This window comes from Cynocephalus volans, chromosome X, assembly GCF_027409185.1.
Source record: "Cynocephalus volans isolate mCynVol1 chromosome X, mCynVol1.pri, whole genome shotgun sequence".
Lineage (NCBI taxonomy): Eukaryota > Metazoa > Chordata > Mammalia > Dermoptera > Cynocephalidae > Cynocephalus > Cynocephalus volans.
Window position 1 is genome coordinate 89,225,524 of NC_084478.1, and position 12,448 is coordinate 89,237,971.

The following is a 12,448-nucleotide window of genomic DNA, read 5'->3' on the forward strand; positions in this document are numbered from 1 at the left end:
AAGGATATGGGTAATAGTTTTATTTATTTATTTGTTTTTGTTGTGTTTTTGCCTGGTATTGATATCAAGGTAAGTCTGGCCTTATGGAATGAGTTTAGAATGATTTCTTCAAATTTTCTGGGAGCATTTGAAGATAATGTATATTAGTTTGTCCTTAAACATTTGTTAAAATCAGCAGTGAAGCTATCAGGTTCTGGGCTTTTCTTTGATGGCAGACATTATATTACTACTTCAATCTCATTACTTTCTATTGCTTTGTCCAGGTTTTTAATTTTTTTATTATTCAATCTTATTGTATGTGTCCAGAAATCTGTAAATTTATTCTACATTGTCCAGTTTGGTGCTGCATAGTTGTTCATATTAGTCTCTTATTTTCCTTTGTATTTCTGTGGTATCAGGTGTAATGTCTCCTCTTTTAAAATTTTGTTTAAATTGACAAAAAAACAACTCTTTGATTTATTGATATTTAGTGTATTTTTTTTAACTTCTAGGATACTTAAAATATTTTTAAGGTTTTGATGTAGGCATTTATTGTTATAAGATTTATAAGTTTCCCTCTAAGAATTGATTTCCCTGTGTCCCGTAAGTTTTGGTATATATTTTTTTATTTTCATTAGTCTCGAGGAATTTTCTAACACATATACTTTTTTATTTTTTATTTTATTTTTTTTCCAAATTTTATTTTACTTTGTCAATATACATTAGACTTGATTATTGTGGCCAATTACCGAAACCTGCTCACTCCCAATAATCTCCTTTCTCTTGGCTTGTTGTCTCAACTTCAAGGAATTGTAATTGCTAGGTCTTCTTCCCTCCCCCCTCCCCAGGTTTTCTCTGTATTTATTTATTTATTTTTAGCTCCCACAAATAAGTGAGAAAATGTGATGTTTCTCTTTTTGTGCCTGACTTCTTTCACTTAATATAATTATGTCTACGTCCATCCAAGTCATTGCAAATTGCAGTATTTCATTCATCTTTATGGCTGAGAAGTATTCCATGGTGAAGATACACCACATTTTCCATATCCACTCATCTCATGATGGACATTTGGGCTGGGTCCAACTCTTGGCTATTGTAAAGAGTATTGCGATGAACATTGGGGAACAGGTATACCTTCGACTTGATGATTTCCATTCCTCTGGGTAGCACAATCCTGTTTTTATAAGAGTCATTGGAAAGGCCCCAGCATCCAAAGGAGTAAGGTGGGATGGAGGTACAAGAAAATCCACGCTCAGTCAAGGAATTGCCCCATATAATTAAAGGGATGTGAAAGCTTATAAAACACCTAAAGGCTTAAAAAAAAAAAAAAAAAAAAAAGATGTGAAGCATTTTGTGCATTAACCATTTCGCACATTCAGAAACAGGGTAGGCCGTGCTTTAGTGAGGCCTCCTTCTCTTGGCTCCTAGCGCAAGAGGGAGATGCATCGCAGATATCAAATAGACAGTGAGGTGGAACTGTCTGGCCTGGGTCCGATAGAGCGACTGGGAGGCTGGAGTCCTCTTTCTTCAGCAGAAGCTATAGACAGAAAAGAAGAGGCCAGAGCCAGGTCACATCCATGTCCCCTCCTGGCTGTCCCCTCTTTTTTTGTCCTACCCAACTGAAGATTTGTCACCTGGACTATTGCACAGACCTCTTCCTCTCTGATTTCCTCATCACCCCTCTTGCCTTCCCCAATCCCTCCATCACAGCCACCACGTCTCTTTCCTCAAGGCTGGGGTCTCTGAATATGCTCCTCCCTCGCTCAAAAGCGTTGCCTGGCCCCTCGTCACCCACAGCTGCTGGTCCGTGATTGGTAGACTCTCCAGCCCCATTTCCCTCTGTTCCATTAGTTCCTCCAGGGTTGCCTCTTCACTCACACACCATGCCCCATCCACCATTTCGGTCTTGGAATACCAAGCTTTCCCTCTCAGCCTTCCCAGGAGTTTATCTTCCCTCAGGGCTCCTCCAGCCCTTCCCCTCTGGGCACACCATTGAGATTTAGCCACAAAACACAGGAGGTACAGGCATCCAGGCTCCACATCTAGGCTGGAAGTTTCTTGAAGGCAGGGACCAGACCTCCTTCCAGACTAGGCCCTTATCACCTCTGTATGTCCTCCCCAGGCCACAGAAGACTTCAGGGGTCTCGATAGAGAGCCTTGGGCGGAGAGTCGGGAGACCTGGTTCTTCCACCTAACATGTGTGCTGCATACCCTAGGGCAAGTCCCTGCCACTCTCAGGGCCTCAGTTTCCTTGTTTCTTGACTAAAGGGCGCTCAACCTCTGCACAAAGGGCACTGGACAAGGGCACAAAGTTCGATAAACTAAAGATTCACTGAGCAGCTCTCAATGACCATCTCAGGAGTTAGACTGAGGAGCTTGGGTAGCTGGCTCCAAGGAGGTTCAATCCACCCACCCTGATTTCCCAGTTAGAACCTGCTTACCACAACAACCCCCATTTCCCAACCATCCCCACCCCGTGTCCTCTCAAGGAGCAGGCTACCTGGTGGGTCACAGGCCTGGTGGAGGGAGATGGAGTCAGAAGGGGTCTGAAAAGAGTGTCTCAGACTCAGCAGAGCCTCGACAGCCTCCAGCTTCCGCTGCCACTCTGAGGAGGCAGAAGCCAAAGCCTGGTCGGAGGCTGTAGCGGCCTGCAAAGGAAAGGGCTTGAGAGAATGGGGGCTGGGAAACCATACCTCCTTCCAACGCGACAAGTGCCTCTGAAGCCTCCAGTTCTAGAGAGCCCGCACCCCCTCCCAACCCCCGAGGTCTTCTGTTCTTTCCATTCACTAAGTTCGGCCCCTCCCAGGGTTCTGGACCCCACTACTCTTCCAGGACCTGTGGCTGCAGTAGAAGAGAGTCAAGGGTGGCACTGGGCTGCAGGATCAGCGCTGAGCATCTAGAAACAAGGAGAGGAGAGGCCAGGGGATTAAACCCTGTGGCAGACACATAGCACCAGTCAACAGAGAGAGGGGAAGGATTCTGCAATATCTGGATGTGGGAATCCGAATGCCTGCTGAGCCATTGCCGTGGCTTGGGCAAGCCTCTTCTCCTGCTTGGCCTGTTTTCTTTTCCATACCTCTTTTTTCTATATCTTTTGTGAGACACTAATTTCTGCCAGCTTTTTTCCTCCTGGGGCAACAGCGAAGAGTATGGAAAATCACACAGGTGTCCGTGCTTTTACCTGCAAAGCACCTGCAGAGATGTGACTACTGTCCCGGTTCAGGGACTGGTTCTCGCCTCCATAGTGTCCAATCCCCATGGGTCTTGACGGACAAGTTTGCCTCATCTCCAGGAAGCCTTCTCTAACGGCCTCTGGGCTTTCCCCTGGTCCTCTGTGGCCGTCGCCATCATGGCCCTACTTTTCAGCAGGACCTTCTATCCCATCTATCTGTTTCATGTGAAATAACAGCCTTCACTAGTTGAAGGCCTACTATGTGTCAGGCCTCAGGCTAGTTCTCTTGTCAATGCTGTAGGTGTAGAATATTGTCCCCAGTATACACCCATAGGGAAATGGGGGGTTCAAAAACATGAACTCACTTGTCCAAAGCCTCACAAGTAGGAAATGGCAAAGCTGGGAGAGCCCTGTCTTGCCCATTAGCCTGAGTTGCTGCCTTCTCCTCCTCCTTCTCCTCTTCCTCCTCCTGTCTCCCATAGCATCAAGCACAAGGGTGGGCACACAACAACACAAGACATGACCTTGCTCTACTCACCTGCTGCACAGGACAGGGGACCCGTGGGGCTGCCTAGAAAGAGAAGCCATCGGTTGCTGCTCCAAGGTCACTGGAGTGCAGGGCAGAGACAGAGGTTCTGGGGGCTGGCCGAGGAGCAGAGCCCCTTGGGAGCTCTCCTGCAGGGGCGCAGAGCACAGGTTGGAGTCAGGTACCAGGTCGGCCATGGAGAGAGGAGGTGTGGGCATGTTTGGGGATGAGGATAGGAGCCCAGAATGCCAGAGCTCTGAAGATCTTGAAGACCAGACAGTCTTATCTTTCATTTTGCAACTAGGGAAACTGAGGGCCGGGGAGGAGAAGTGATTTTTTTCCCAAGGTCACATGGCAAGACGGTGGTAGGATTGGAGATGGAACCCACGTCTTTGGGACACAGTGGAAGGGGTCTGGGCAGTGGCTGGGTGGGAGCCTCCCCCACTGGCAACAGACTCTACTTACCTCCTCGGGGGTTGTGTGGGGGTGGGCCTCAGGCTGAGGCACAATGTCCACCTTCCCAGCTGTGAAAGACCAGGGACAGCTTTGGTGAGCCTTTCCCCCTCAGCCCCACCCCACTCTGTCCACCCCCAATCTGAAGTCTCATCTCACCAGGGACCTTTTCGACTCCCCGGTCTGTCATTCCCACAAACATTTGGTAAATAATGTTGACGATGTTTTACACTTGGGCGAGCTAAGGTCCAGCGAGTAACTTGCCCAAGGCCACATAGCAATTCAGTGATAGAACTGGTGACAGAATTACTCCTGCTTCCTCCACCCAAACTCAGGCTCCCTCCCTGGCCAGAGATACTCACTGAGGACTCCTTTGATGCCCAAATTCTTGACAGGGATGTGAGCTTTGGCAGGGGCTGCCACACTCCTTTTCAGTCTTCGAGCCAGGTGCCTCTTTAGCGCTGCCCTCTGCTCCTCCTTCAAGACACTCACAGCAGGCAAGACCCGGCGGTGTTCCCTAAAGTGAGGGATTACAGGTCTAAGGTTAGTCACATTTAGAGGAGGCCTGACCCTTCTCCTTGCCAGACAGCATACTCACAAGAAGAGGGCACAATCGTGACACATGCAGGCCCGGAAGATGCAGAAACGCTTGTGGCCTCTGATTTGGGTAGAGATGTCACGCTTCTGGCAGTAGTCACGGCGGCCTATAGCTCTTCTGGGGACAAGTTCAGCCCCCCATGGGGCTCCGATCTCACACCCTGTGGTGCATTCCAAGTTGGAGGAGCAGCAGGGCACAGCAGGTGTTTCTTGGGGATCCATGGTTCTAGGGTCAGTAGTGGAGGTCAGAATGTCCACGTGATGCCCTCCCTCCAACGTACTTCCTTCGCCCTTGGAAAGTCCTATGTGAAGTGGCTCGATTCTTCTTCTCCATCCCTCTCACCACTGGAATCAGATTGCCTCCTCCCTTGTTCTCCCATGGCTTTCTCTAATCTTCACCCCAACCTCCTTACTCACATAGCCTCCTTCCCAGGAAGCCCCACTCATACATAGCCTCCCCACCAAGAAACTCTTAGCATGGGCCGCATACACATTCAAGCCGATCGCTCTTCTCCTTGCTTACCTTCACTCCGCCATAGATTTCATGAAGCATGCACATGTACTCCCGTGCCCACTTCAACAGTTACTCCACCCTCTTCTTGTGTATCATCGTGTATTCTGCCAAACCCAACTATTATTTCTGGCATCCACATCAACAATAGTCTTCCTAACCTCCTGCCTTCTTTCACTCGCCACACAGGATTTTATGCTCCCTACACTCAACTCTATTAGTTTCACGTTTGCCCTGTGTTCAGTTTTCCCCTCACACTCCATTCTGACTTTTCTTGCACCCCACTGCAATCTTAATTATTCCCTTGCTCCCCCTTTAAGCTGAATACCCTCTTCCACCCCATGAAACCATAATGTTCTCCTGGATCCCCAGCCCTCTTTCAATTATTGTTTTCATTCAGCCCTTCATTCATTCCCTCCATTCTTTACTCAACAGATATTTGTTGAGCCCTCTGCGAAGTGCCAGGCCTTAAACTAGCCAATCGGCAACTCCTCATCAAACTAATTTTTCTCTTGGGCCGACGCACCCTCTCTGCTTTCATGCAAACCCATGCACTCCCTCTGCAGCCTCCCAACAATCTTCCATACTCTTCTCCACACTTCAACGATTGTGCTTGAGCACACACCATCACCACACTCCGCCCCACCCCCCACACCCCATTCCACCCCACCCTCCTGGAGTGTACCATCTCCTCAGGAAGCCCGATCACTCACTGTCTCCCCCACCTCCGAATAAAAGGCAGGGGCATGAGCCCTGTCCCAGGGGCAGGGGCGAAGGGTTCTCCCAAAAGGGGTGTGGGGAAGTGTAGGGGCTGAGTGGGATGTCATGGCGGGTGGGGATACCCCACTGAGGTGGAGGAGAGGGGAAGGGGCTGGGGATTCGGAGCAGGAGGGAGGGATGAAAGAAGAGGCATGGAGAACAAGGGTGGTATTCCTGACGAAAACCTGTGTCAAAAGCCTTACCTAAGCCTACAGCAGGTCGGAATCGATCAGCTGGGACAAGAGGCCTGAGGGAAAACCCGGCTTCTGCTACCTTTCCCGCCCTTCCTACAAGGCCAATGAGCTTCCAGCGCTGCCTTCCACCTCCCCCTTCCCCCCTCCCACCGCTGCGGCCGGTGACAAATGAGCTTCGAGATCCACTGACGCTCACGCCCGGCAGTTCTGCCCTCTCCACAACCGTGTAGCTTCTTGTGCTCTCTTTACTAGACTAGGCGGTAGCTCCTGAGGGGAAGTTCAGCTTTGTGCTTCCCAAGGCTCGTTTCTCAGACTAGTCTCCCTTTGGATAGAAAATACCTTGTGTGAATGCATTTTTAATTCATGGACTTGGTATTCTGGAATTGACCTTTTCAAAATTCAGCATGACTTCTTCTTTTTTTTTTTTAATTTTATTTTGTCGATATACATTGTGGCTGATTATTGTTGCCCCTCACCAAAACCTCCCTCCCTCCCCCCTCCCCCCTCCCCCCACCGATGTCCCCTCTGTTTGCTTGTCGCATCAACTTCAAGTAATTGTGGTTGTTATATCTTCTCCCCATCCCCCGGTTTTTTTATTTGGGTTTTTTTTTTTTTTTTTGTGTGTGTGTGTGTGTGTGTGTGTGTGAATTATATATTAATTTTTAGCTCTCACCAATAAGTGAGAACATGTGGTATTTCTCTTTCTGTGCCTGACTCGTTTCACTTAATATAATTCTCTCAAGGTCCATCCATGTTGTTGCAAATGGCAGTATTTCATTCGTTTTTATACCTGAGTAGTATTTCATTGTGTAGATGTACCACATTTTCCGTATCCACTCATCTGATGGTGGACATTTGGGCTGGTTACAACTCTTGGCTATTGTAAAGAGTGTTGCGATGAACATTGGGGAACAGGTATACCTTCCACTTGAGGATTTCCATTCCTCTGGGTAGCACAATCCTGTTTTTATAAGAGTCATTGGAGAGGCCCCAGCATCCAAAGGAGTAAGTTGGGATGGAGGTACAAGAAAATCCACGCTCAGTCAAGGAATTGCCCCATATAATTAAAGGGATGTGAAAGCTTATAAAGCACCTAAATTCTTAAAAAAAAAAAAAATAGATATGAAGCATTTTGCGCATTAACCATTTCGCACATTCAGAAACAGGGTAGGCCGTGCTTTAGTGAGGCCTCCTTCTCTTGGCTCCTAGCGCAAGAGGGAGATGCATCGCAGATATCAAATAGACAGTGAGGTGGAACTGTCTGGCCTGGGTCCGATAGAGCGACTGGGAGGCTGGAGTCCTCTTTCTTCAGCAGAAGCTATAGACAGAAAAGAAGAGGCCAGAGCCAGGTCACATCCATGTCCCCTCCTGGCTGTCCCCTCTTTTTTTGTCCTACCCAACTGAAGATTTGTCACCTGGACTATTGCACAGACCTCTTCCTCTCTGATTTCCTCATCACCCCTCTTGCCTTCCCCAATCCCTCCATCACAGCCACCACGTCTCTTTCCTCAAGGCTGGGGTCTCTGAATATGCTCCTCCCTCGCTCAAAAGCGTTGCCTGGCCCCTCGTCACCCACAGCTGCTGGTCCGTGATTGGTAGACTCTCCAGCCCCATTACCCTCTGTTCCATTAGTTCCTCCAGGGTTGCCTCTTCACTCACACACCATGCCCCATCCACCATTTCGGTCTTGGAATACCAAGCTTTCCCTCTCAGCCTTCCCAGGAGTTTATCTTCCCTCAGGGCTCCTCCAGCCCTTCCCCTCTGGGCACACCATTGAGATTTAGCCACAAAACACAGGAGGTACAGGCATCCAGGCTCCACATCTAGGCTGGAAGTTTCTTGAAGGCAGGGACCAGACCTCCTTCCAGACTAGGCCCTTATCACCTCTGTATGTCCTCCCCAGGCCACAGAAGACTTCAGGGGTCTCGATAGAGAGCCTTGGGCGGAGAGTCGGGAGACCTGGTTCTTCCACCTAACATGTGTGCTGCATACCCTAGGGCAAGTCCCTGCCACTCTCAGGGCCTCAGTTTCCTTGTTTCTTGACTAAAGGGTGCTCAACCTCTGCACAAAGGGCACTGGACAAGGGCACAAAGTTCGATAAACTAAAGATTCACTGAGCAGCTCTCAACGACCATCTCAGGAGTTAGACTGAGGAGCTTGGGTAGCTGGCTCCAAGGAGGTTCAATCCACCCACCCTGATTTCCCAGTTAGAACCTGCTTACCACAACAACCCCCATTTCCCAACCATCCCCACCCCGTGTCCTCTCAAGGAGCAGGCTACCTGGTGGGTCACAGGCCTGGTGGAGGGAGATGGAGTCAGAAGGGGTCTGAAAAGAGTGTCTCAGACTCAGCAGAGCCTCGACAGCCTCCAGCTTCCGCTGCCACTCTGAGGAGGCAGAAGCCAAAGCCTGGTCGGAGGCTGTAGCGGCCTGCAAAGGAAAGGGCTTGAGAGAATGGGGGCTGGGAAACCATACCTCCTTCCAACGCGACAAGTGCCTCTGAAGCCTCCAGTTCTAGAGAGCCCGCACCCCCTCCCAACCCCCGAGGTCTTCTGTTCTTTCCATTCACTAAGTTCGGCCCCTCCAAGGGTTCTGGACCCCACTACTCTTCCAGGACCTGTGGCTGCAGTAGAAGAGAGTCAAGGGTGGCACTGGGCTGCAGGATCAGCGCTGAGCATCTAGAAACAAGGAGAGGAGAGGCCAGGGGATTAAACCCTGTGGCAGACACATAGCACCAGTCAACAGAGAGAGGGGAAGGATTCTGCAATATCTGGATGTGGGAATCCGAATGCCTGCTGAGCCATTGCCGTGGCTTGGGCAAGCCTCTTCTCCTGCTTGGCCTGTTTTCTTTTCCATACCTCTTTTTTCTGTATCTTTTGTGAGACACTAATTTCTGCCAGCTTTTTTCCTCCTGGGGCAACAGCGAAGAGTATGGAAAATCACACAGGTGTCCGTGCTTTTACCTGCAAAGCACCTGCAGAGATGTGACTACTGTCCCGGTTCAGGGACTGGTTCTCGCCTCCATACTGTCCAATCCCCATGGGTCTTGACGGACAAGTTTGCCTCATCTCCAGGAAGCCTTCTCTAACGGCCTCTGGGCTTTCCCCTGGTCCTCTGTGGCCGTCGCCATCATGGCCCTACTTTTCAGCAGGACCTTCTATCCCATCTATCTGTTTCATGTGAAATAACAGCCTTCACTAGTTGAAGGCCTACTATGTGTCAGGCCTCAGGCTAGTTCTCTTGTCAATGCTGTAGGTGTAGAATATTGTCCCCAGTATACACCCATAGGGAAATGGGGGGTTCAAAAACATGAACTCACTTGTCCAAAGCCTCACAAGTAGGAAATGGCAAAGCTGGGAGAGCCCTTCTTGCCCATTAGCCTGAGATGCTGCCTTCTCCTCCTCCTTCTCCTCTTCCTCCTCCTGTCTCCCATAGCATCAAGCACAAGGGTGGGCACACAACAACACAAGACATGACCTTGCTCTACTCACCTGCTGCACAGGACAGGGGACCCGTGGGGCTGCCTAGAAAGAGAAGCCATCGGTTGCTGCTCCAAGGTCACTGGAGTGCAGGGCAGAGACAGAGGTTCTGGGGGCTGGCCGAGGAGCAGAGCCCCTTGGGAGCTCTCCTGCAGGGGCGCAGAGCACAGGTTGGAGTCAGGTACCAGGTCGGCCATGGAGAGAGGAGGTGTGGGCATGTTTGGGGATGAGGATAGGAGCCCAGAATGCCAGAGCTCTGAAGATCTTGAAGACCAGACAGTCTTATCTTTCATTTTGCAACTAGGGAAACTGAGGGCCGGGGAGGAGAAGTGATTTTTTTCCCAAGGTCACATGGCAAGACGGTGGTAGGATTGGAGATGGAACCCACGTCTTTGGGACACAGTGGAAGGGGTCTGGGCAGTGGCTGGGTGGGAGCCTCCCCCACTGGCAACAGACTCTACTTACCTCCTCGGGGGTTGTGTGGGGGTGGGCCTCAGGCTGAGGCACAATGTCCACCTTCCCAGCTGTGAAAGACCAGGGACAGCTTTGGTGAGCCTTTCCCCCTCAGCCCCACCCCACTCTGTCCACCCCCAATCTGAAGTCTCATCTCACCAGGGACCTTTTCGACTCCCCGGTCTGTCATTCCCACAAACATTTGGTAAATAATGTTGACGATGTTTTACACTTGGGCGAGCTAAGGTCCAGCGAGTAACTTGCCCAAGGCCACATAGCAATTCAGTGATAGAACTGGTGACAGAATTACTCCTGCTTCCTCCACCCAAACTCAGGCTCCCTCCCTGGCCAGAGATACTCACTGAGGACTCCTTTGATGCCCAAATTCTTGACAGGGATGTGAGCTTTGGCAGGGGCTGCCACACTCCTTTTCAGTCTTCGAGCCAGGTGCCTCTTTAGCGCTGCCCTCTGCTCCTCCTTCAAGACACTCACAGCAGGCAAGACCCGGCGGTGTTCCCTAAAGTGAGGGATTACAGGTCTAAGGTTAGTCACATTTAGAGGAGGCCTGACCCTTCTCCTTGCCAGACAGCATACTCACAAGAAGAGGGCACAATCGTGACACATGCAGGCCCGGAAGATGCAGAAACGCTTGTGGCCTCTGATTTGGGTAGACATGTCACGCTTCTGGCAGTAGTCACGGCGGCCTATAGCTCTTCTGGGGACAAGTTCAGCCCCCCATGGGGCTCCGATCTCACACCCTGTGGTGCATTCCAAGTTGGAGGAGCAGCAGGGCACAGCAGGTGTTTCTTGGGGATCCATGGTTCTAGGGTCAGTAGTGGAGGTCAGAATGTCCACGTGATGCCCTCCCTCCAACGTACTTCCTTCGCCCTTGGAAAGTCCTATGTGAAGTGGCTCGATTCTTCTTCTCCATCCCTCTCACCACTGGAATCAGATTGCCTCCTCCCTTGTTCTCCCATGGCTTTCTCTAATCTTCACCCCAACCTTCTTACTCACATAGCCTCCTTCCCAGGAAGCCCCACTCATACATAGCCTCCCCACCAAGAAACTCTTAGCATGGGCCGCATACACATTCAAGCCGATCGCTCTTCTCCTTGCTTACCTTCACTCCGCCATAGATTTCATGAAGCATGCACATGTACTCCCGTGCCCACTTCAACAGTTACTCCACCCTCTTCTTGTGTATCATCGTGTATTCTGCCAAACCCAACTATTATTTCTGGCATCCACATCAACAATAGTCTTCCTAACCTCCTGCCTTCTTTCACTCGCCACACAGGATTTTATGCTCCCTACACTCAACTCTATTAGTTTCACGTTTGCCCTGTGTTCAGTTTTCCCCTCACACTCCATTCTGACTTTTCTTGCACCCCACTGCAATCTTAATTATTCCCTTGCTCCCCCTTTAAGCTGAATACCCTCTTCCACCCCATGAAACCATAATGTTCTCCTGGATCCCCAGCCCTCTTTCAATTATTGTTTTCATTCACCCCTTCATTCATTCCCTCCATTCTTTACTCAACAGATATATGTTGAGCCCTCTGCGAAGTGCCAGGCCTTAAACTAGCCAATCGGCAACTCCTCATCAAACTAATTTTTCTCTTGGGCCGACGCACCCTCTCTGCTTTCATGCAAACCCATGCACTCCCTCTGCAGCCTCCCAACAATCTTCCATACTCTTCTCCACACTTCAACGATTGTGCTTGAGCACACACCATCACCACACTCCGCCCCACCCCCCACACCCCATTCCACCCCACCCTCCTGGAGTGTACCATCTCCTCAGGAAGCCCGATCACTCACTGTCTCCCCCACCTCCGAATAAAAGGCAGGGGCATGAGCCCTGTCCCAGGGGCAGGGGCGAAGGGTTCTCCCAAAAGGGGTGTGGGGAAGTATAGGGGCTGAGTGGGATGTCATGGCGGGTGGGGATACCCCACTGAGGTGGAGGAGAGGGGAAGGGGCTGGGGATTCGGAGCAGGAGGGAGGGAGGAAAGAAGAGGCATGGAGAACAAGGGTGGTATTCCTGACGAAAACCTGTGTCAAAAGCCTTACCTAAGCCTACAGCAGGTCGGAATCGATCAGCTGGGACAAGAGGCCTGAGGGAAAACCCGGCTTCTGCTACCTTTCCCGCCCTTCCTACAAGGCCAATGAGCTTCCAGTGCTGCCTTCCACCTCCCCCTTCCCCCCTCCCACCGCTGCGGCCGGTGACAAATGAGCTTCGAGATCCACTGATGCTCAAGCTCGGCAGTTCCGCCCTCTCCACATCCGTGTAGCTTCTTGTGCTCTCTTTACTAGACGAGCCGGTAGC

At 50.6% G+C, this 12,448-nt stretch overlaps 2 pseudogenes; both read right to left on the reverse strand.

Annotated features, from left to right (window-relative positions):
• Positions 1-1,403: 1,403 nt before the first annotated feature.
• LOC134368124 (doublesex- and mab-3-related transcription factor C1-like) lies at positions 1,404-4,949 on the reverse strand (annotated as a pseudogene).
• A 2,447-nt stretch (positions 4,950-7,396) lies between these two features.
• Positions 7,397-10,941, reverse strand: LOC134368125 (doublesex- and mab-3-related transcription factor C1-like; annotated as a pseudogene).
• Positions 10,942-12,448: the final 1,507 nt, after the last annotated feature.